This window comes from Ovis canadensis, chromosome 2 (assembly GCF_042477335.2).
Source record: "Ovis canadensis isolate MfBH-ARS-UI-01 breed Bighorn chromosome 2, ARS-UI_OviCan_v2, whole genome shotgun sequence".
NCBI lineage: Eukaryota > Metazoa > Chordata > Mammalia > Artiodactyla > Bovidae > Ovis > Ovis canadensis.
In genome coordinates, this window is record NC_091246.1 from 82765693 (window position 1) to 82792371 (window position 26679).

Sequence of the window (26679 nt, forward strand, 5' to 3'; positions counted from 1 at the left end):
TAAATTCTCTGGCTACTGGCTGGCCTCATATTTTCTTGACTGTATTTCCAAAGACTGCCATGATTACAAGCAGAGTAAACCAGTGAACCAAACCGAGAGTGGGCACACACAGTAAATGCTAGCCCTACTCTCACCTTGTCGCACAGTGTGACCCTGGGCAAGGCCCTCAACCTCAGCTGTGTGACAGCCTCTCTGCAGAAAAATGTGACCATGCCCTCCAGGAAGGAAGCTGAGATTAAGTAATTACGCTCTTCCCTACAAATACAGGATGTTAGTAAAAAGCATGTGGGGACCCACAGTAGTGAAGGAAGGGTTCAGAGATAGATGGCTACTGCTGTATCTGAAGGCATCAGTACAGTGGAATCTACACCATGGAGAAAGTTCACACAGTGCTCAATCTGGCCACGAGCTAAGAAAACCTCCTGGCAGTACACCACCAACCTACATCATGGTCCCCTCATTCTGGTCTTTTTAAGGCCCCCGGAAAACACACACTATGAGCATATAAATGAACTGCCACACCTCACCCCCAGAATTACCCAAACCAGCTCCCCTCACTGTGCTTATTGCTTCTTCATTTCTTTGGTTTTTTAGAGGGTCACTCTGGCCTCTCTTGTTCTAATATCACTTCAGCACAGCTTTATGGCTTGACTTCTCTTTTCTAATTTTGATAACCTCAGTTAGGTCCCTCTGCAATGGTCCATTCAACTCCCAGGGCCCTGGGTGAGGTCATCTCTTCACCTTACCTCCCAACTAAGGTGCCCTGGCGGTGATCCAACAATTACTTCCAAAGATAAAACTACAGCTCAGGGGCTATTGTCTTTAAAACTTAAAAAAAAAAATTTTTTTTTCATAATATCTTGAATTAACCAAGGCAAGTTAAGCACACAGCAGCTTAACCACTAATCTATGGCCACCCCACATAATAATTTTGATTTTCTTGGGGATTCTTCCATAGTCATATTTATAGCTTACATTCTATTTCTTTCTAGCATGGACTATTTCAATAGCCTTTTATCTAAATTGACTTCATCCGATTCTACATGTTCCAGTCACGTATGTTGTTATTCAGTTGTGTCTGACTCTTTGCAACTGCATGGATTGCAGCATGCCAGGCTCCCTTGTCCTTCACAATGTCCCACAGTTTGCTCAGATTCATGTCCATTGAATTGGTTACAGTATCTAACCATCTTATCCTCTGCCGCTCCCTTCTTCTTTTACCTTCAATCTTTGCCAGCATTAGAGTCTTTTCCAATGAGTTGGCTCTCTGCATCAGGTGGTCAAAGTATTGAAGTTTTAGTTTCACAAAGAGTCAGACAAAACTGAAGTGACTTAGTTGCTTCATGCATGCATGCAACTTCAGCATCAGTCCTTCCAATGAGTATTTAAGGTTGATTTCCCTTAGGATTGACTGGTTTGATCTCCTTGATGTCCAAGAGACTCAAGAGTCTTCTCTAGCACCAAAACTCAAAAAGCATCAATTCTTTCATGCTCAGCCTTCTTTATGGTTCAACTCTCACAACTGCACATGACAGGTAAAACCATAGCTTTGACTCCATGGACCTTTGTTGGCAATCATGTGTGTGTGTGTGTGTGTGTGTGTGTGTGTGTGTTATTATATTATTATATCCAGTGAGTCACCACAACTATTATTTATAAAAGCAAATTTCATTCTCTATAATATAATGTTTAAAACCTTCAAAAATACATAGCCCTCAAAATGTGACTCTAACACTTTACAAAGTGTGTGTGTGTATATATATATATATATATATATATATATATATGCTGCTGCTATGTCATTTCAGTCGTGTCCAACTCTGTGTGACCGCATAGGCAGCAGCCCACCAGGCTCCCCCATCCCTGGGATTCTCCAGGCAAGAACACTGGAGTGGGTTGCCATTTCCTTCTCCAATGCATGAAAGTGAAAAGTGAAAGTGAAGTCGCTCAGTCGTGTTCAATAAGCACATGGTCAATAAGCACATGAAAAATTGTTCAACATCATTAGTCATCAGGAAAATTTAAATTAAAACCACAATGATATGCAACTACATAGCTAATGAAATGGTTAGCTGGTAAAAGGCTGACAACAATGTGAATACAGGCTATTGTTCTATCTCTGTCCCTAATACTTCTCTTCATATATTCTAAGTTTCAGCCAAATCAGACCACTCACCTTTCTCTGAAAAGACCTTACCCTCTTGTCTCTGTCTTTCTCACGACCATCTCGAATTCCCTGGTAATGCTATGGAAACATAAGTCTAGTGCCAGATGCACAGTGAGGCTGAATGATACTAAAACATCAGAGTTTGAAACAGAGAAACTTTTATTGAGGACCATGAAAGGAGGTGGGTGGCTCTGGCCTTAAAAATCCCAAGCTCCCAAAAGCTATCAGCAAAGCCCTTTCCTAGAAAAGGTGGTGGAGGAGTGTAGTTAGTTGTTGCAAACTTCTTGGTGTTAGAGCCTTTGTTCTTGAGGTCAGGTTATGGTCAGGTAAACATGTTCCTGTAAATCTCCTTGAAACAAACGTCATTCTCTGTTCTGACAAGAAAGGGAAAGGTCCCAGGGCATAGTTTTCACCCTTTGAGATGCAGGTACTGGCTGAAGAGGCAGCTCTCAGCTGGCAGCTCTCTCAGGGCCAAGTCTTCAGGCCCTGCCTAGCTGTCATTGCTGAGGGAACCAGGCACCCTCTAATCACCTGGCTCTCAGGCTCCTCAGGCTGCCCAAACAGTGGGGCCAGGTCCCGCAGACAGCGTCCCAGGGAGAAGGCCACTTCCATTAGGCTGCCAGGGCTGGGATTGAGTTTACCCAGAATATAGCCCCCAGCCCACCTGCTGGGTCAAGGCAGGGTGAGCTGGAGGGCCCAGGGAGAAGGCCAGAATCTGCCTCTTCCCTCACTCTCTCCTCTTTGACCACCACTCCGCTGAGAGTTGGCTGAAATGCCTACTAAGGGTAGCTCACTGACAGTTGCTCATTTAGTCGAGGGGCCACTGCAGCACGGATTTATGGCTGAGCAGTACCTCTAACGGTTGGTCACTCACTGACAGTTGCTCACTTGGGGAAAGAGCCAATCAATGGCTAAGCAGGACTTCTAACCACTTAGCCCTCTGGAGCAGGTGGTCTCACAGTAACACGTGCTTAGAGCTGGGCATTGCCCAGCTCTATTACGGTTGTAGGGAGAATAGTCCTCCTAGTACCCCCATGATATCCATATCCTAACCCCAGAAACTGTGAATGCATTCTATTCTATGACAAAGGGGAATTCAAGTAGCAGATATAATTAAGACTACTAAGCAACTGGCCTTAACATACAGAGATAATGCTAGATTATTCAGGTCAACTCAATGTCATGAGAGGGGTCTTAAGATGCGGAAGAACGAAGCAAAAGTGGAGGTCAGGGTAATGTGTGATGCCCTGTGGTAAGAACTCTGCTGCTGCTGCTACTGCTAAGTCGCTTCAGTTGTGTCTGACTCTGTGCGACCCCATAGACGGCAGCCCACTAGGCTTCTCTGTCTCTGGGATTCTCCAGGCAAGAACACTGGAGTGGGTTGCCATTTCCTTCTCCAATGCATGAAAATGAAAAGCGAAAGTGAAGTCTCTCAGTCGTGCCCGACTCTTAGCGACCCCATGGACTGCAGCCTACTAGGCTCCTCCATCCATGGGATTTTCCAGGCAACAGTACTGGAGTGGGGTGCCATTGCCTTCTCCAGGTAAGAACTCTACCCATGATTATTACATTGAAGGTCCTCAAGTCAAGACAGGAGTGATCTTTAGAAGCTGGAAAGGGCAGGGAAAGGATTTCTCCCCTAGAGACTCTAGAAAAACACAAATGCAACCATGCTGACACCTTGGTTTTAGCCTGCCACACTCTTGTGGGATTTCTGACATTCAGAAGTGTTAGAAAATATATTTCTGTTGTTTTAGGCTACTAAGCTTGTGGTAACTCATTAAAGCAGCAAGAGAAAACAAATGCAGCCCTCCTTCTAAGTTGCTGGTCATCAGAACACTTTTAAGGAAGGTCAATCCACCCAGATTTGACCCCTCTGTTCTTGGACTCTCCATGGAGATTATTTATCTCTCTCTCATGGCACATAACATATTTTGCCTTGTAGTCCTTTCCCCTCCCAACTAATCAATCACTTAAGCTGTCCATTTTTACTAGGCATATTTATGGTACCTGCCTTCCCACTGTCCTTCCATCAAAGCTCTCAGGCTCTGCACCATCTGACTACTTCCCTCCCCCAGTCAGCTAGATGTGAGTGAACTGGGGAGGCCAGTAGGCTGGCTGGGGCTGGCCTGTTGTGAAAGGATGAAGTGAAGTACTCAGTTAGCTCCCCTTTGGAAATGTGACAGCAACTCTTGAAGAGGATCATCAGAGTGGACAGGTCTTATAGAATCGGAGTGAAGACAGCCATTCAAAATAATGAAGCTGACGTAATGAGGGAACTGGCCAAAGAGGAGAGGAGACTAAGGCAGAAATGAAGGGGAGGCAGGAACATAGCGGTTGGAGAGGAAGGTGTGTGCATGTGGGTGTGTGGGTGTGTGTGAGTAGGGAGAGACAGAGAGAGAGACTTCAGTATCCCAGTTTTATGAAAACTAAAGCATTGCCTCTGTCTTCATGCTATCAAGCATGTAATATAGTCTCTCTCTTTTCTCAACAGCCCCATGGTTCTCTCCCACCAAGATAACACCATTCTCTCTTAAGGGCCCAGCATGACCCCTCCAGCTCCAGCTCTCTCCTTAATCATCTCATGCCTGAGCTTTTTCAACATTCTCTCACTTCATTTTTACAGTCTTCCCCTCTTCCAACTTATAAGCCACAGTCCACACTTTGCACCAATCTCTTTTTCTAATATATGAATCAAAACACATCACTTCTTGGCCTAAAACATTTCAGTGGCTGCCTACTATTCTCAGATTTAAGTCCTACTTCCTCAGAAGGGCCTAAAGGGGCCTGTTGCCATCTGACCTTGATTTTGCTTCTTTGCTCATTTCACTCATCCTTTTCTTCCATTCTCTGAACCCTTTACCCCCCAAAACACACTGCTCTTATAGTCCAGATTTTAGCCGAGAATCCTGTTTGCAATTTGCCTGGAATGTTTTTAAAACAGATCATATACAGGATAGAGGAGTTCCCTGTACTATCTGCCCAATTTTTCTGTAAAACTAAAATTTTTCTGAGAAGTAAAGCATATTAAATGCATCCAAGAGCCACCAAAAATACTTAAGAGTGAATTGGCTGCTTATCTTTTTCACATATAGCGATAAACCACAACTTGGTCCATAACAATCACTCATTACTTTCTCTGGAATACGGAACAATTCCATAATTTCATAGTGTGGCTCAGACTATTATTTCTGGAGAACAATTACATAACCCTCAAGATTTAACTCTTATGTTACTCCCTTTTAAAACTCTCCCCAACTTTCTAGATAGAACTGATTGCTCTTTCCACACTATTCCCTTATTTATTTGACAATCCTCTACCATGACATTTATTACAGAGTGAAATAGTTTTTACCCATGTTAGAGTATACATACCCACTTCTTTTCTCTATTTGCATTCTCCACTGTCTAAGTTCAATGCCAGATATACTGTGATCTTACAGTCTTCAACAGAGTAATGTAGATTATTGGATAAATGAGTGGTTGAATGATTAAGAGCTAATTCTATTGAGTATTTACTATCTGTTGATTCTATCCTAAGAGCTAAACAGATACTCTCTGGGCCTATACTTACAAGTTGAAACAGCCACTTTTATCTGTCATTTTGTACAAGAGTTAAGTAACTTGCTTGGTACACAGATGATTTCAAATCAGAGCAACCTGGACCCAACAATCACTACTTTTGCAGCCTTCCATAAACTAAATGAACAGCAAAGTTTCAAAATATTTGGTGAGAGGGTATCTTTATTCACTCTGAAGTACTGTATGTCATCTGTTTTGAATGTCCAATATTCAAAGCTGTCACCCATTGTCACACATGTATAAGAGGTTGGTTTCATCAAAGTTTCATCAAATTCATCATAAATGGTATACCACAGTATATGCAGAGCACAGAATGGCTCTGGAAACCAGACAACTTAAGTTCAAATCCTAGTTCTATTGTTTCCTAACGGTGCAATCTTGAGTGACTCATTCAACCTCTGTCTGCCTCAGTTCCTCTCCTTAAAGCAGGGATATTAATAGCACCTGCTTGTTATGGTATGTTTTTCCCCCAAAATGCACATGTTGGAATCATCATGCCCAATATAATGGTGTTAGGACGTGAGGTCTTTGGGAGGTGATAAGGTCATGAGCATGGAGCCCTTGAATGGGATTAGTGCCCTTATGAACGAGATAACACAAAACTCCCTCATTCCTTCACCAAGGACACAGCAAGAAGGTGCTGAGTATGAATCAGGAAGGGGGCCTTCACCAGAACCTGAGGATGCTAACACTTTTATCATGGACTTCCTAGCCTCTAGAACTGTGAGAAATAAATTTTTGTTGTGGTATAAATTTATAAGCTGTGGTATTTTGTTATAGTGGCCCCAGTGGACTAAGGCACTACTTCGTTATTATAAAAATTAAATGTTAAGCAGCCCATGTGGCTGGGAGATCGAAAATACTATATAATAGCTATGTGTCTATTTTATATAACCAAATCTAACTGGAGCAGATTTCAGCCATAACAAGGAAAAACCCAGTTATTCAGAGAGAGGTCTTGGAACATTTCCCCTCAAAGGTTCTTTAGGTTATCAAACTTACATGAGTAGCATGTTATATGCATTACACAACCTCTGATGGTTCTTGACCACTTTTTTTTCTACTTGATTGAAAATTCACAGCACAAATAATATGCTTTTCTGGTCTACCTACTTCAAATCACCTTTGTAGATGCTGTTTAGTTACAAACTTAAGATTTACTGCATATTCATATAATGACTGTAGTTTGTGGTTCTTTTGCAGTCAGTATTGAAGCCAGCAGGAGACAGGCTCTATCGCAATGGCAGATGTACCCAAATCCTCTCCAGGAGACAGGCCAGGCAGCTGCCATAGCCATTCTAAAGTGCCACTTGTCAAGAATCAGAGCAGAACTTTATCAGAAAAAAAAAATTTGTCATCTGAGTTCACGCCAAAGGTGCAGGACCAAGGATTCACCATGAAGACTAGGAGATGAAAGGAGGCCCAATAGACCAGTCAGAAAGCATAGGACCCTTTTCAAGTGCCAGTGCAGATGGCTTCAGGCGTCCCTGGTGGCTCAGACAGTAAAGAATCTGCCTGCAATGTGGGAGACCTGCTTTCAATCCCTGGTTTGGGAAGATCCCCTGGAGGAGGGCATGGCAACTCACTCCAGTATTCTTGCGTGGAGAATCCCATGGATAGAGGAGCCTGGTGGGCTACAATCCAGTGTGTCACAAAGAGTCGGACATGACTGAAGTGATTTAGCATGCATAGATGACTTCATTCAACACAAAACAATGGCAGAAAGTTGCCAGATGCTAGGCAAGTCACAAAATGCTAGGCAAGTCAAAGGATATTAACTGAACACCTACACTGAACCCCCACACTCCCTTCAAGCTCCCTTCACGCACCCTAATACCACACTCCACAACCTGCTAATGCATTTGCAACAGCCAGACAGTTTCTACAGGTATCCTATAGTTACATTAATATTTTTGTGCTTTGCTCATGACTGAGTGACTTCACTTTCACTTTTCACTTCCATGCATTGGAGAAGGAAATGGCAACCCACTCCAACGTTCTTGCATGGAGAGTCCCAGGGACGGTGGCGCCTGGTGGGCTGCCATCTATGGGGTCGCACAGAGTCGGACATGACTGAAGTGACTTAGCAGGAGCAGCAGCAGCATGCTGCTGCTTCAGTGTGGAAATTTCTGAGAAGTCCACCCTTTGTTAAGCTGACAAACTTCTTATATGACTCAAGACCTACAAAAAGAAACAATTTTCTGAAATCTTCCCACTCTTACTGCCCCTGTATCTTCTATCGCACTGCCCAGGGGAAAAATGAAAGCTTATACTTAGTGGTTCCTATCTCTGTGACAACATGCTTCAGCATATGTGTTTTCTGCACATATATCTTTCCTACCACAACGGGAAGCATTCTTTTTGTTCGTAGAATCTAGTATGGTGTCTATTCCACTGTGTTTAGATAATAGCCACCCAATATTAACTAAGCATATTTCCTTATTTTTTCCCACACTTTGACTAACATGCAATTTTAATAATAAAATAATAATAATAACATTTTAGCTCAACAGCCTTGAATAGATGCATACGCAATGGTACTTGTCCAAACTATCTGTTGAAAATATCCAAAATGAGGTTATGTTGAAGGAATTTTCTTCCTCCAATGTTTATTAAGATAGAAAAAACAGTTCTAGTGATAAATGTCTTGGGTATGTTTAACCCTCATACTTTTCAGAAAAAGCTGATATGGACAGTTAAAGGCAAATATTGTTAGCTCTCTTTTTTTCCCCCAAGATATATACGTAATTTTGGTCCAAATTATTTTTAAATTTTGTTGCTGTTATTGTTCACATGCTAAGTCGTGTCTGACTCTTTGTGACCCCCATTGACTGTAGCCCACCAGGCTACTCTGTTCATGAATTTCCCAGATAAGAATACTGGAGTGGGTTGCTCTTTCCTTCTCCGTGGGAACTTATGACCCATGCATTGAACCTGCATCTACTGCATTGCCAGGTGGATTCTTTACCACTGAGCTACCAGGGAAGTAAAAAAAAAAATCTGAGTGGTAAGTTCCCTGAAAGCAAGGATATTTATCTATTTTGTTCATTAAGGTATATCAATCTTTGGAGGAAGACATGGCACATTAGAAATATTCAGTAAGTATTTACTGAATAAACATATGAATATGTATGGAATGCACTGGATTTTTAAGCACTTGAGAAGAAGTGGCATCCCTCTGCATGACAGTCAATGTGAGGGTCTCTTGCTTTTTATTAACTTCATTTATTTTCATAACTTCCCTGTGAGGTTGGTATCATTTTGATTATTATTTGTCTACAAAGGTTTTGCTCTCTCCACTCCACCAACCATGCCTATTCTTGAAGTTTGTATCTAATTTTAAAAAAAAAGGTAAATATAGTAAATATGCTTTTATGGTACCAAGGGCAAAGGAGGGTCATGGGTATTTTCCCTCTCTTCAATTCATACAGTTGTTAATGGGCACAGGCTACAGACAGAAGAGTTGTGGTTGAATTTTCCAACCAATATGATAGAAAGAGTTTCTCAGGGGATCCTAGTTTAAATTATCCACCTGCCAATGCAGGAGATGGCAGAGACGTGGGTTGGATCCCCGGGTCAGGAAGGTTACCTGGAGGAGGGCATGGCAACCACTCCAGTATTCTTACCTGGAGAATCCCATGGATAGGGGAGCCTGGTGGGCTACAATCCATAGAGTCACAGAGAGTTGGGCAGGACTGAAGCGACATAGCATGAATGGATGACAGATATGTTCTTTCTAGTCTTGATCTCAGAGAAGGCAATGGCAACCTGCTCCAGTTGCCTGGCAAATCCCATGGACGGAGGAGCCTGATAGGCTGCAGTCCATGGGGTCGCGAAGAGTCAGACACGACTGAGCAACTTCACTTTCATGCGTTGGAGAAGGAAATGGCAACCCACCTCAGTGTTCTTGCCTGGAGAATCCCAGGGATGGCAGAGCCTGGTGGGCTGCCGTCTATGGGGCCGCACAGAGCTGGGCATGACTGAAGCAACTTAGCAGTCTTGATCTGGTTCCCTCACAAATTGAAAGTAATTATCCCTTAACACTCATAGTTTTTAAGTCATGTCTTACCTTGTGAACTTAATTTTCATTTATTCTCAATCCCTTTCACTGGATTCAGTCATCTTTGAAAGAGAATGTCCAGGTTTGTCAAAAATAGTGGTAGTTTTCAGTTTTGTTGTGATGCTGTTGTTATAGGGCTCCCCTTCCCTCAGTCTACAAGGATCTCAACGAGAAGACTTGTGACCAATCTAATAAGACAATACTTGGGCCAATGAGCATTGAGCCAATTGTTCTTTAAGTTACTATTTGCAACTGCTATAATAATAAAAACAAAGATGTAGTCTTTCTTCACAATGTTATATATAGATGTACTCTAGTGGTATAGAAAACAATGTTTAAGTCAGAGGAAAACTGACACCTCGGTCATTTAATTCAAATTTTATCATAATACCCATCTTCCCAATTCCCTTTCCTTATCACCAGATTGGGATTGAGTAATTTATCCCAGGTGGAGAATGATCATTTCACTGTCTTTACTGAGCTGAGACCATGACCTTAGCTACTTCACGTTTTATTCATCCAAATTATAGAAGTATTAAATCTAAAATATTATGTTCTTTTCTTGCCTTATAGTTGGAAATCTGATATTTTCTAGCTGATAGGCTAACAAAGAGCAGGTGCATCCAGGAAAGTACTTTTATTATTGATGACTATTGTGCTTTTTTGCTTTTGCCTGGAGAAATCTATGGGTAATAATAATTCTTTGCAGGTTTTACTGACCTTCTACCCTTTGAGTCCACAAATGGGGATCAGTTTGAACTAGACTGTAGAGACTTAGATGACACACTTGGCTATTTATGCCTCTACATGGCATCTATTACACTGGTATCAAAATTTGACTTCATGTTAGCTACCTCCTGTTGAATCAGATAATTTCTACTGGGATAAACCATGGGTATATTCTATTTTCACATCTTTTTAACTTGTATCTAAATTACCTGAAGCCATTTTGCATAAGTTGAACATGTAGACAGCCAAGACACGAAAGCAACCTAAATATTCATCAACAGATGAATAAAGAAGCTGTAATACATTTACACAGTGGGATATTATTTGCCCATAAAAAAGAATGAACTAATGCCATTTGCGGCATCATGGGGCTTCCCCAGTGGTTCAGCAGTAAGAATCTGCCTGCAATGCAGGAGATTCAGGAGACGTGGTTTTGACCCTGGCAACTCACTCCAGTATTCTTGCCTGGAGAATCTCATGGACAGAGGATCCTGGTGGAGCACAGTCCAGAGGATCACAAAGAGCTGTACATGACTGAAACAATGGAGCATGCATGCAACATCATGGATCGACTTAGAGATTATCATACTAAGTGAAGTAAGTTAGACAGAGAAAGACATATATCAAATGGTAACACTTATACGTGAAATCTGAAAAAAAAAAATGGTGCAGGTGAAACTTGTTTACTGAACAGAAACAGACTTATGGACTTAAAGGGCAGGCCTGTGGTTGCCAAGTGGGAAAGGTGTGGGGAGGGATGAATTGAGGTTGGGCCTGGCATATGCACACTACTATATGTAAACTATAAAATCAACAAGGACCTATTGAATAGCACATGGATCTATACTCAATACTCAGTAATAACCTATATGGTAAAAGAACCTGAAAAAGAATGGATATATGAATATGTATAAATGGCAACCCACTCCAGTATTCTTGCCTGGAAAATCCCATGGACGGAGGAGCCTGGTAAGTTACAGCCCACGGGGTCGCAAAGAGTCGGACACGATTGAGCAACTTCACTCACTCACTCATAACTAAAACACTTTGCTGTATACCTGAAACTAACATAACACTGTGAATCAACTATACTTTAATATAAAATAAAAAATAAAAATTGCAAGTAGCATGGTATATATACATGTATATATTCTCATTGTTGCTATATTCTAAAACTGCATAAAAAGTCACCGTGAATCTTAGGGACATGAAAAACAACCATTTTAGTAATCAGCTCAGCATACTAGGAACACACGGCTCTGGAGGAATGGTTTGTCTTCTCCACAGTGTCTAAAGGCCTCCAACTGAGGTCAGCTCAAAAATCTGGGCCTGACATAACTGGGACAGTAAATCTCCCAAGATGGCTTCTTTACTCTCCTGTCTGGTATGTTGATGAGTGTGGTTGCAAGACTGAGCTTAGCTGGGAATGTAGGTTCCAGTGCCTATCAGTACCCTTTCCATTAAGGTGGCTCAAGGAATCCCATCCCCATAGCAGCCCAATATTCCAGCAAATGAGCTGAAAGCTGAAAGCCAGGTGGTCTTTGCATATTATCACCCCAGAAGTTGGCTGGTGTCATTTTTACCATTCTCTGTGGGTGGAAGCATTCATAAGACCACTGGGAAGAAAGATGGAAAAAATAGACTGTATTTTTCAATGAGAGGAGAATTAAAGGGTTGTTAACCATGTTTAAAACCACCATACTCTTGTATACCCTTGTATCTTTTTTCCTTTAACTTTTTTATTTTTGTGAACCATTTCTTTTCTGAGGAAGAAATATTACAAATCAACATTTCTAAAAAAAAAAAAAACACCAACAAGCTCTTTGGTAGAAATTCTTACATTTAACCATATTGTATCTAATAATTTTATGCAGCATACCACCATATTTCAGAGACATAGGAGTAATTTTTAATTAGGGTCTCCTAATGGCACACACAGGATGAAACTAGACATTATATAGGTGATTTATTGGAACTTTCTTAATGGCCGAGGTGGACATATGGCTATAATTGATTAGACATTTTTCCAGACTGTTTTCATGTACTTACACTTTAACACAGCAGTTAAAAAACTAAGGACCTAAAGATTTATTTTAAAATATTTTCATCATAGAGTTACTGGTGCAATACTTAAAAACTGGAAAAACCTAAGGCTACCATGAAAGATTGTTTAAAATTTTTCTAGTGTGTCTACTTCATAGAATAATACAAAAAACTGTGTTGTAAAGAATATTTAGTGATAAAAAGAAAATGTTCATAAATTGCTTGCTAGTGTTTTTTAAAAAAGGAGCTACAAAATAATTTAAATTGTATAAAACCTGTGTTCATTGGTCCACATAAAAATAAAATCATACACTCAAAAGACTGACAGAGATGGTATCTTGGTCCAAATTTTTTTTTTTTTGGTGCCTTGTGCATTTTCAAAATCTCCTAAAATGATTATGTATTGATATACTGCTTTCTTATTTTTATAAAATGAGTGAGAAATTGTATTACATTATAAGATATATTGGAGAAGGAAATGGCAACCCACTCAAGTATTCTTGCCTGGAGAATCCCATGGACAGAGGAGCCTGGCAGGACATGGTCCATAGGATCGCAGAGAGTTGGACATGACTGAAGCAACTAAGCACAGCACAGCACATAAGATATATAAATTTTAAAAATAAATCAAATTCATGTATAATCTCTTTACCCTGGATAATCATATTCCCTTAAAAATCTTATTGTTTTGTATTTTGCCTTATTCATTCTTTGCAAAAATGATATATGGTATATAAATATTTTATTATTTGACTTTTTACCTTTACACTGGGAGAAGCTAACCAAATTATCTTTTGCCCTTCATGCTTCATTGAATTTCTTTAGATAACCAAAGATCCTTCCCATGAACCCAGAAAAATAAACATATAGCCCCCAAAGTAATTTGTAGCAATGAGACCACAGAAAATAGGCATTAAATTTTTGACTTAAGTCTCAGAAAGCTTCTGTCTAGGATTATCATTGACATTTTTAGGAAAATGCTTGCTGAGCTAGTTGTGCTTTTCACCCCGCTCTTCCAGGATAGATGAAAAAGTTGGGACTGTTGAACCAAGCAGTGTTATAGAGGCAAACAATGAAAAGAATAAAAATAACCCCTCCCTATAACCCACAGAATTAGTTCCAGGGTAGACTATTAGAAACCAAAAACTGTCAGGATATCTGAGAATATATAAGATTCATATCCCAGTTTCCTGATGATTGTTCTGTAAAATGACAAGCATTAAATCTAAATCCTTAATCTACCAGGGGACAACAGAGATACAGATGACTGCAAGGTGGGCCTCGGCCTAAAACTGCCTGAGTAAGTCTCTGCACTCTAAATGCGATGGAGACGAGGCAGATGTCTCTGCAGCTATGTGGTAGTGGGTAGATGGGACGCCAGGAGTCACTGACTGGGAGGGGAACTACAGCTCTGATAAGAGAATGTCACAGTAGAGAGCTTGATTCTTATAGCCTTGTTACTAGAGAGGAACAGAAGATGCCATCATCTTGGCATAACCATACTCAATAATCATATAGATTTGTGCTTTATCTCACGTAATGAGGATGGCCACATACTAGCAAGAGAGCCTAATACCACCATTATGGATCCCAAGATGTATCATGAAGCAATAAAGAAACTGGGCAGCCTAAATTGAGTAGAGGGAAGGAATAGGAAAACATTCTGAACTGACTATGTGTTCTCTAATGACTAATTTACCTGTTAGCCTGAGGACTAAATTACCCAAGTTAGACTGAGGAATGAGGCTCAAAGTGTAAACCAGTTTTCTGAAAAATAAAATTTCATTTTCTGTATGCCTTAATATACAGATTGATATATTCACAACATTTTTATATCCCATTATGAAAATATTTTCATGAGAAAAATTTCATGTAAGGAGCACTACTTCACTGAGTTTGGCTGTGGTACTATGCTTCGCTCACTGTGTTTTAAAAGGCATTAAGCAGAGGAACCAGAGATCAAATTGCCAACATCCGCAGGATCATGGAAAAAGCAAGAGAGTTCTGAAAAAATGTCTATTTCTGATTTATTGACTATGCCAAAGCCTTTGACTGTGTGGATCACAATAAACTGTGGAAAATTCTGAAAGAGATGGGAATACCAGACCACCTGATCTGCCTCTTGAGAAACCTGTATGCAGGTCAGGAAACAACAGTTAGAACTGGACATGGAAGAACAGACTGGTTCCAAAGAGGAAAAGGAGTACGTCAAGGCTGTATATTGTCACCCTGCTTATTTAACTTATATGCAGAGTACATCATGAGAAACGCTGGACTGGAAGAAGCACCAGCTGGAATCAAGATTGCCAGGAGAAATATCAATAACTTCAGATATGCAGATGATACCACCCTTATGGCAGAAAGTGAAGAGGAACTAAAAAGCCTCTTGATGAAGGTGCAAGTGGAGAGTGAAAAAGTTGGCTTAAAGCTCAAGATTCAGAAAATGAAGATCATGGCATCTGGTCCCATCACTTCATGGGAAATAGATGGGGAAACAGTGGAAACAGTGTCAGACTTTATTTTCCTGGGCTCCAAAATCACTGCAGATGGTGACTGCAGGCATGAAATTAAAAGACACTTACTCCTTGGAAGAAAAGTTATGACCAACCTAGATAGCCTATTCAAAAGCTGAGATATTACTTTGCTGACTAGGTTCTGTCTAGTCAAGGCTATGGTTTTTCCTGTGGTCATGTATGGATGTGAGAGTTGGACTGTGAAGAAGGCTGAGCGCTGAAGAATTGATGGTTTTGAACTGTGGTGTTGAAGACTCTTGAGAGTCCCTTGAACTGCAAGGAGATCCAACCAGTCTATTCTGAAGGAGATCAGCCCTGGGATTTCTTTGGAAGGAATGATGCTAAAGCTGAAACTCCAATACTTTGGCCACTTCATGCAAAGAGTTGACTCATTGGAAAAGACCCTGATGCTGGGAGTGATTGGGGTCAGGAGGAGAAGGGGACGACAGAGGATGAGATGGCTGGATGGCATCACTGACTCGATGGACGTGAGTCTGAGTGAACTCTGGGAGTTGGTGATGGACAGGGAGGCCTGGCGTGCTGCGATTCATGGGGTCGCAAAGGGTCAGACACGACTGAGCGACTGAACTGAACTGAACTGAACACACAATTTGGGGCTTTCTTGGTGGTCAGTTGTAAAGGATGCAACTGCAATGCGGCAAACACAGGAGTCGATCCCTGGGTTGGGAAGATCCCTTGAAGAATGACATGGAAACCCACACCAGTATTCTTAACCCACACCAGTATTCTTGCCTGGAGAATCCCATGGAAAAAGGAGCCTGGTGGGCTACAGCCCATAGGATCACAAAGAGTCAGACATGACTAAACTGATTAGCAGGCATGCACCCAACATGCCCTTTAATGTGAAACCCCAAATATCTGTGCAGGTTATAAAATAATAATATATGTGAAGATGAAAACAGAAAACACCTTAAATATATATCATTGTTCATCTCAGAGTAGGGAAGTCCATTCAAAACCACCAGATCTCTACATTATGAAAGAACAATATCTGACAAAGTAAAATTAGAACATTTTATGTAAAAAATGTACCACCAAAAAAGGACAAAGCCAAACAGTGATCAGGGGAAAACATTTCCAGATTCTACCACAGAAAAAGGCTATTTTTAAAAAATAAAAACTACTGAAAATAAAAAAGGAAAAGGCCAACCCAAAGAAAAAAACCAGAAGGCATAAGAAGATACCTGCAAGCAGTTCTTGAACCACATGAAAAATACACACACCTATTCCCAGTTCTAAAATCCAAATTAAAGCTATATGAAAATATTTTTCACCTTTTAAATTGCTGAAAATTAGAATGTTTGGTAACATACTATGTTGAGGAAGCTGTGAGGAATCAGGCACTATTATGTGTTGCAGGTGGCAATGCAATTTTGTGCAAACTTTATGGAGAGAATTTGCAACACTTATCGAACCTTAAAATCCATATGCTTCTGGATAGAGGAGTTATGCTGTACATATATAGAATCTCATGAGTAGTTAGTAATTAAATATAAAGAAAATCATTATTGTGGCATTGCTTTTATTAGGCAAATTACTGAAATATCCTACAGGCTATGTTTTTCTGATCGTTTGGTTTGATCATTTACTTTGTTTTCATTTACTAGATTTTTATAGCCCACATGAGTGAAATCATATGGTATGTGTCTTTCTTAATCTAACATATTTTAACTTAGCTTAATACCCTCAAGATCCATCTATGCTGTCACAAACAGCATCTTTTTATGGCTGAGTAGTATTCTTACAAGGCAATTATTTAAAAGAATAAGGCAGCTCCATAAAAGCAAATGGGTTTCCCAGGTGGCGCTAGCAGTAAAGAAACTGCCTGCCAATGCAGGAGATGTAAGTGACATGGGTTTGATCCCTGGGTTAGGAAAATCCCCCTGGAGGAGGAAATGGAAACCCTTTCCAGTGTACTTGCCTGCAGAATTCCATGGACAGAGGAGCCTGGCAAGTTATAGTCCATAGGGTTGCAAAGAGTCAGACATGACTGAAAAGACTTAACATAACATATAAGCAGATATGGAATGATTCCAGACAGATTTAAGTGAAAAAAAAAAAAAAGATAAAACAGTGTGTGTAATGGGTACCCATTGTGTTATATCACCAGAAAATATACACTATACACCTGTATTTGCACAGAATCTCTCTTGAAAGAAACACAAGAAACTAGTAGTAAGCAGTTGCCGATGGAGGGTAAGCGAGTGGTTTAGCAATATTGCTGGGAGAGACTCCTTTTGGAATTTACTTTTGAAACTTTCTGAATTTTATACCAAAATCCTGTATCATCTCCTAAAAAATAAAAGAGAGAAGAAAAAGAAAGGAAAGGTGAAATAAACAAAAAGAGGAGAAGGGGAATACAATGTAAATAAAAAAAGACAATTCTTTGCATGGCATACAGAGTGACTGCAGCCATGAAAATTAAAAGGCGCTTGTTCCTTGGAAGAAAAGCTATGGCAAACCTATTGAGTTTTAAAAAGCAGAGACATTACTTTGCTGACAAAGGTCCGTACAGTCAAAGCTATAGTTTTTCCAGCAGTCACGTATGGATGTGAGAGTTGGACCATAAAGAAGGCTGAGCACCAAAGTGATGCGTTTGAATTGTGGTGCTAGAGAATACTCTTGAGAATCACTCGGATAGCACGGAGATCAAACCAGTCAATCCTAAAGAAAATCAGTCCTGAATATTCATTGGTAGGACTGATGCTAAAGCTGAAGGTCCAATACTTTGGCCACCTGATGCGAAGAACTGACTCATTGGAAAAGACCCTGATGCTGGGAAAGATTGAAGGCGGGAGGAGAAAGGGACGACAGAGGACAAGATGATTAGACTGCATCCCAGACTCAGTGGACATGAGTTTGAGCAAGCTCCGAGAGATGGTGAAAGACAGGGAAGCCTGGCATGCTGCAGTCCATGGGGTTGCGAAGAGTCAGACACAACTAAGTGACTTAGCAACAACACTGTCTTCAGCCAGGTGTTTCACTAAGGTTCTCTTTCTTGTGCCCAGAAATACCTTAGCTCTGTCTTCCAAAACTCCAGCCTGCTTTGGTGTTTTTCATTGTCTCTACTTGCTGTGAGTTCAATTGCCTCCCTCCCCCCTACCCCCAAAAGCAGTATTTCAGAACATTCATCCTCATTACCTTGGAATGTGACCTGATTTGGAAACAGGGAGTTTACAGAGGTAATCAAGTTAAAAGAAGGTCTTGAAGAGAGTCTTAATTGTATATGATTGTGCCCATACAAAAGGATATGAAAGGAGAACTTTGGATATGGAGATAAAGGGAAGGCTAGATGGCAAAGGGGAAAACCAAGGAGAGAGACTTGGAACAGACCCTCCCCTTGGCCTTTTGAAGGAGCACAGCCTCGTGGACACCTGGACTAGACTTTTGGCCTTCAATACCCATGAGATGATAAAATTCTGCTGCTCTATGTGTGCTAAGTTACTTCAGTTATGTCCGACTCTTTGTGACCCCATGGACTGTAGCCCTCCAGGCTCCTCTGTCCATGGGATTCTCCAGGCGAGAATACTGGAATGGGTTACCATGCCCTCCTCCAGGGGATCTTCCCCACCCAGGGATCGAACCCATCTCTTCTTCATCTCCTGTATTAGCAGGCAAGTTCTTTCCCACTAGGGCACTCAGGAAGCCCCTCTGAAGTTCTAAGTCACCCAATTTATTAGAAACCTTGGGCAACTTCCACAGTGCTCTATTCCACTCTGCTCTTTTCCCCAACTTCTAGCTCTATTCCTTGCCCAATTCCTTCTTCCAAAAGCAGTAGTTTCATGCCCGTAAGACATAAATCAACTTTGCCTCCCTCTGTTCCATGTAATTCTGTAGCTTTTCGTAACAGAAGAGAACAGAACAGAAGCCCAAACCTATTAATTTCCCCACAAAAAGAGGATTTTTCCTCCTAAAAATGAGGCGACAGTGCAGGTGGGCTGAGTATATGTCTTTCAAAATATTTCTGTCCTTGATACATAATCCAATCATCCTTATAATGACTGCAGGCTATGTATTTGTATAATATACCATAATTCATTTAATCATTATCTATATTGTAGTTACCTATGTTGTTTCCCACTTTCCAGTACTGGATAAAGTCTTAAAAGTGGACCCTATGAGGCATAGGGCAAGCATGCCTTATGTTCTTTGATGAATATTATCATATCAGTTCAGTTCAGTTCAGTTGCTCAGTTGTGTCTGACTCTGCGACCCCATGAATCGCAGCACGCCAGTCCTCCCTGTCCATCACCAACTCTCGGAGTTCACTCAGACTCACTTCCATCGAGTCAGTGATGCCATCCAGCCATCTCATCCTCGGTCGTCCCCTTCTCCTCCTGCCCCCAATCCCTCCCAGCATCAGAGTCTTTTCCAATGAGTCAACTCTTCGCATGAGGTGGCCAAAGTACTGGAGTTTCATCTTAAGCATCATTCCTTCCAAAGAAAACTATAGCCCTATAGAAAACATAACCAACCCTGAATCTGCTTTGTTTTCATAACCGAAAAAAAAGTCAAAGATACTGTGGTCATACTCTATTGTTTATCATATTTATCATATAGGACAGGGCTTGGCTAACCCCTTCTGTAAAAAGCCAAACAATATATATTTAGACTTAGTAGGGCATGAAGACTCTCTTACAATTCTTCAGAAAGACACGATGCAGGATATATAAATGAGCGGACATGGCTGGGTTCCAATAAAACCTTATTTATAGACACTGAAATCAAATTTCAAATCATCATCACATCTTAAAAAATACTGTTCTTTTTTCCCTTCAACCATTTGAAAAAATTTCAAAACGATAGTTTGTGGGCCACATAAAAACTGGCCGCAGGATCAGACCCACAGGCTGTGGTTTTCCAGTTTCTGGTAGGGAGCTTAGTACTAGATTACCCATTTTGCAGCACATTATAAAATTCTTCACTGAAGAGAAGCTTGTATTTATTTTTCTACTGGTTCCTGTTGTTTTTTTAAGAGTCACATGATATTAGGATGACCTTGGGCACTACTGACTGTCAGGGCAGCCAATGAGTAAATTCATGTTACTGTGCCTTAATTGCTATCAATATTGATCCAAATCGCTGTTAAGTGTATTGCCTAAAGGATTTAGAGAGTATCTGTTCCTAAATTTTCTCTCAAAGCTATTCCTAGATTAAGCCAGACCATTAGTGCTGTGTTTGGGACCAATCTGTATTGATTCACATTGCTGACATTTTGGACACATAGTCCACAAACTCCTGACTCTACAGATTTCCTCCAGAAGAGTTATGCTTCTGCAATATTCCATGAGCCTATATTGAGAGATCAAGAAACTGTCAGTCATCTATCAATGTGCCTTCTTGATGAATCTTGTTGAGGACATTGTCGATTATGTCACAATGCATTCTTTGTAGGAGGAAGACCCTTATCTCAGTTAAGAAACTGAGTAAGATGACTCATTTTTAGTGTGCTTTTAGTGCCCTCACATTGCCAAGTCTCTTTCGTACCTCCTTACTCTTTATCTTCTCTGTAATTAACTATGTTCATACATATTTATGATGCTGTATCTTCAGTCAGTTCAGTTCAGTCACTCAGTTGTGTCCGACTCTTTGTGACCCCATGGACTGCAGCAAGCCAGCCTTCGCTGTCCATCACCAACTCCTGGAACTTGCTCAAACTAATATCCATTGAATCAGTGATGCCATCCAACCATTTCATCCTCTGTCATCCCCTTCTCCTCCTGCCTTCAATCTTTTCCAGCATCAGGGTCTTTTCCAATGTAAGATATGCTGTATCTTACATAACTTTACAAGCTGTACCTTCTCTTCCTCCTCTTCTTCATTTTTGAATAGAGGCAGTTTAATTTCAAAGAGTTAAAAATGATGGGGTTGCAGAAAGGGTTGTACATAGTACAGATTTGATAGGTGGCTGGGGTGAGGAGGGTCTTTAGGCCCCAGGGTAGACTTCTGTTTTCTCCTGTAATTATATTTGAGGCTCTTTTCTCAGTATAATATGGTAGAGTCATTCAGAAAAAAAACCTCACATTTATTTTGCCCTTTTTTAGCCTTTCATCTCATGGTTCCACATAGAAACCATGATGCCTTGGAAGCTCAGATGGGCATCCCTTCCTATGGTCGCCGGACCCTCAGCCTGAAGTTCTCTGTGCCTCAAGGTCAGAGCTGGGAAAGCCGGAATCTTTGGGGCCAGTGAGCCTGCCCTGGGGGTTTATCTGCCAGGTTGTCAGAAGTGACAGCAAAATGCCAGGCTGCTTGATGAATCCAAGGAGCAGAAAAATCTGTCAAAACACGCAGAACGTGCGTTGCAGGGATCGTGGAAACATTGCCTATTTGTTTGGAGCGCGTTTAATTATTTTTAAACATATGCAGTCTGTAGTTCAGTGAACATGTCAGGGATAATAGAGGGAGAAAAGCAAATAAGGGGAGAGGCGCTGATCCCGGAGCCGCTTCTGCCCGCAGCTGGCGGATGGCTGGGGAGAAGCAGTTGATTCCCTCCGAAGTGTGGCTCCCTGTCTGTCACCTAATGAAACCCAGTAGGGGGATTAATGTCATTAGCTGGAGGCCAGCATGCTGTGTAGTAAACAGATATACACCCTCGCTCATTTTGGGGGAGCATTTCCCAGCTCCCGCCCCCAGGCCTGCCAAGGTCACTCCCAGCCTTGATTAGTTAAATGGGAAGAAATTAGGTCGGTTGAGAGAATCTTGTGGTCTGTTTAGTAAGAGCAGCCGCTGGGAATTTGGGCCCCTAACTCTGCTCCTCCCTCCCCTCACTGACCCTAATTGGGGCTTATATTTCTTCTTTGGGGGAAATCTGAGGTAACTAGAGAAGATAAAAGCCCTACGAGTAAATGCTTTACAGAAGAAAAGAATTTTATTGTATTTTGATAACCAAATGGACTAAGGAGTGTGGAAAACACGGGGATTGTTTTTTGGGTATCATGACCATCTCTTTTCTTTCTAGAACCAGAAGTTCTTTCCATGTATTAGGGCACAAAAACCTGAGGCCCAAGAAATGAATGTGTTCGCGTTTGCCTAACCCACAGGAATGTGCATGGCAAGCAACCACAAATGAATCCAACTTAGGTATTTTGTATTCTTAGAAAACACAGAGATCTTGACTTTAAGGAAACAATGGAAAACATTGGGGGATGGGGGAAAAACCAGAACAATGTCAGGAGGAAGAATTAAAAGAAATCAGAAAACTGGAATGAACTTTTGACCAAACTGTTACTTTCTGAGCAAGACTATGACCAAGATTCAGACACAAAGAGACATCATCAACTAAACCCAACACTATCCAGATACAAGGAGGAGAATCTGGGAAGGAATAGAAACAAAACAAAGAAACAACAACCAAGGAAAAGAAGAATGCTGAGGGAAATACAGCAAGAAAGATTTAGATTTCAGTTAGCATTGCACAAATATTGAAGACAAACATCAATGTTTCCTGGTAAGAATTTACCTTAATTCTTTTCTTATCAGAGCAAAATATTCAATTTCATAGCCTTGAGCTGTGCTGTAATGATGGCGGACAATATTTTCTAGCAATTGACTATATAATCAAAGAAACAATGCAAATGAAGAATAAAGAAAGGACAAGGAAACTCAGGCTCATTTCTACTTGAAACATCACATACCCATAACATCTCTCTGGGTCTGTGATGAGGGAGGTGGGAGGGGGGTTCATATTTGGGAACGCATGTAAGAATTAAAGATTTTAAAATTTAAAAAATAAAAAACTAAAAAAAATAAAATAAAATAAAGTAAAAGCAGCAATTTCAAAAAAAAAAAAAAAAAGAAAGAAACATCACATACTCAATTCTGGGTACCCCTTTCACATAACCACTACTTCCAGTGGGTCACTGGACATCACATTTGTTGAAGGACAGCATTGTAGAGTTCATTTTCTCTCCTAATGGCAGGTCAACAAGGGAGAAAAAAAGCAATAGATACATGTGCACACACATCTGTACACACGTGTACACACATTGGAAAGAAACCAGGTTGAATTTAGCTTCATATCTTTAGGATTAATGTAAGTCTCCAGGCCTAGCGATCATCCAGGGAAGAATGGAGTCCAAGAACCAGTGTCCAGACCGTTACTCTCATAGGCCAATGCAGGGCCTCAGACCCCTCTCCTAAGCCCTGTTCCACAAATACTTGAGAATAAGTCCGTCGTGGTGTCTCTGGGTGCTCTGGGGAGCCAGACACCTGAGAACAATCCTCCATACCCTGCGGTGTCCCCAGTGTCCCAAGGTATATGATGACCCCAGCAGAGAGGGACGACTGTCCTGGCCAGCCAGCTGCTTCCTGATCCTCCCTGTACCCCTTACCAGCCCACACTTGAATCTGTCGCACTCACAGAAAGGATCCCCATTGTCCTTGATGGGCAGATTTGGGCCCAGGGTCCAACCTAGCTGTTTGCATAAATGATAAAGCCTTCCAGCTGCAGAGTGCTAGGGCTCTATTTTTATCTGTGGTGTCTGGTGACTACATAAACTCTAAGAACAAAGCCAGAGTGATTTATATGCGTCATTAGAAATTTAAGATTTTTTAAGTGTTTCGTAAACATGTACAGTATGGGACATATTAGATATACCATTTGGATAACAGAAAACACTCATAACAGCCCTGCCTAGTCACAAATTTGATCCAGAGCACAATTGGAGGTACTTTCCATTCCCCTTCAGAGAACAGCTCAGGGTCCCATGACCTCCGCTGACCTGGTGTTACAACACCGTCAATATGTGGAAACAGGAGAGTAGTGATCTGTGGGGCTCTGGCTGCATTTCAGAGCAGGAATAGGATCCTGGATTTTTTCTTAGACCTTTAAATTTTAATGTGTCTCACAGTCACCTGGGAAACTTGTTTTTAAAAAGTACTGCTTATATTTTACCTTCAGGGATTCTAATTCTGCAAGTCTGTGGGTTGATGCCTAAGAATCTGCATTTTAAGAAGCATTCCCCATTCCCACCAACACCCCTCCACAAAGATTATACAATAAAGAAACACTGATTAGATTTTATAACGCTGGTAACTCTCTAAAGACTATTATATGTGGGGGAGCAGTTTATTAGGAAGGTGTGCACCCCTCCACTTGGGATGGACCAGAGGCCAAGCCCCCTATCACATTACTTTGGGAAAACTATTCTTTTCTCAATGATATGGTTTAGTATACACTGCAGATGGATTATTTACTCTGTCCTCCCTGGAAGTCCTTCTAGAACTGGAACCAAGTGACTGTTAAATATCATAGAAACTTGGGAGTTACTCCATTGCAGTCTCCCTGTTAGGGCCCCAGGACCAGGGCAAAATGTGTGGGGCTCAGGGAGCCTGGTGGGCTGCCGCCTATGGGGTCGCACAGAGTCGGACATGACCGAAGCGACTTAGCAGCAGCAGCAGCAGCAGCATGTGACCACATGCGTGTCACTATCCTGATGCATGCAACTTGTAGCCATGGGTCTTGAGCAAGAAAGGCCATCTTCCTTCTGGAAAACAACTTAGAGGAAGGTGCTTCATAACAACACAAAACATGCAAGAGGACTATGCATACACACACATATAACATGGGAGTTATTTGGCACTTAGTTGTTTGGATCCACCCCAAAGGCCAACCACAGTGGAAAAAAATCTTGCCATTTCAAGGACTGCATAAGGTGGCAGAATCTATCCTGACACGTCAGCTTCACTTTCTCTGCCCAGCTGGCCAATTGTTCCAATCCAGTAAATCACAGACTCAGCAAACACACTTAGGGAAAAGGGGCAGATGAGTAACCCCAAGCTGTGCTGAGAAGGCAACCAGGAGTAAGTCTTTGAATGTGTGCACAATGGAACAAACACCTTTTATCCCTCCAACCCACCAGGCAAGCAACACCAGGAAAATCATTTTCAATTAGTCAGCAGGTTTCAGCGTCATTACCTTTGAGATCAGATTTGCTACCATTCAAAAAGGCATCAGAGACAGTGGAGGAAGAGTTAAGCATCATTTCTGGCATCTGAGGTCTGGGAGGAGGTGGAATTAGATTAACTGCAGGAAAATGGGAGGGTTTACATTACCAGAGGGGCTCTACCTGGCTCCAGGCTTCACAGTGAACAACGCTTTCACCATATGGCATTACAATGGATTAGTGATCAAGTACGATTAATCCTAATAGATCGTCTTTTCAACCTCAGTGGCTTGTTAGGTGAGAAAAAAATTGTCTGTCCCCAAAGTGTCAGGTGAAACTCTCATTTGAGGTAAGACTACCATGTGGAGATGGGTCTCCATCTGGTGGCTTCCTTTTGTGAAACTCCACCAGAAGGTGTTTTAATGAGGCTTTTATAGCAGGCACCACCTGCCACTAATCTTCCCCTCTAAAAAGGTGTAATTGAGGGTTGGTTTTACAGTATGGCTCATATCCTAACCTTGGGAATTCATCAGGAAATGCAAATCTGGGTGGGATGGTGTGTAATCATGAAATGCCATTTTGGCTTTTGGTTGAGACTGAAGTGGTTATAGAAATTTGTGGTTGGCTAATTACAACCAGCAATATAGTAGCTTCCCCTTTCAGTTAGATTAATACGTGTGTCATCTCAGAATTAAATAACCAAGTTGATGGTGACCATATGTCTTCATTCAATTCTTTGCACATGTAAAGAGTTGCAAGGCTGCTAGTGGTTCACACAATTCAAAGGTTTCATTTACACGATTAAGGTTTAACTGGCTCAGATGTATTGCACATTCGTTCTCTTGGTAGATGTTTCAGTTCCAAGCTGCATTTATTTCAATAAGACATGAAAAAATTACAAAATCACCAAGACATTTTCTATCTCGAGGACTCTGGGAATAGTGTTATTTTTCCTTTCTCCCATAATTTAAGACACTGATTTTTGTCACACTGTTATCCTGGCAGACAGATTATTGACTACACTGATATTCCTACCTAGGATTTCATTTGAAATAAAAGATGCTGAAGAAGGTGGAATATAATAGATTAACTTTGACTTTTTAAAAATTCAACAACCATGAACTGAATCCTTGTTGTATACCAGGTATGTTGCTACATTAGGAAATAATAACAACAACAGTAATAGCAACATTGTACAGATGCTGCCTTCCAATAGTGAAAGATTATTTTGCTTTTCAATCCTTTTCTATTTAGAATATTTCTGAAAGTCCTTTCCCTTTGCTAGAGTCATCTCAGAATATTATATTGAGAAATATTTTAACTCCATATAAATCAACCAACAAAATAGTATAATATTAAATACTTAAATTCCAATATTTGAGGTATATTTACAGTCTATTTTAAAAGTCAAAGAAATGCATACCCCTTAGTTATTTGCCTTTCAATCACTAGTTTAGTTTTAAAATATAACAAGAAAGGTAAGTGACCCCAAATATGCCATAATCCCAAAGTGGTTTTATTGAGTTTGGAATGGCACATGTAAATGTGAGACAGGATTTAAAAGCAGGAGTCATTAACAGGAGCCCCAGAAACTGAATCTGATCAGTAGTTTTATATTTGAGGTTTTATTGTTGCTGTTGTTTTTTTTGTTTGTTGGTCTGCACAGGTTTTTGGTTTTTC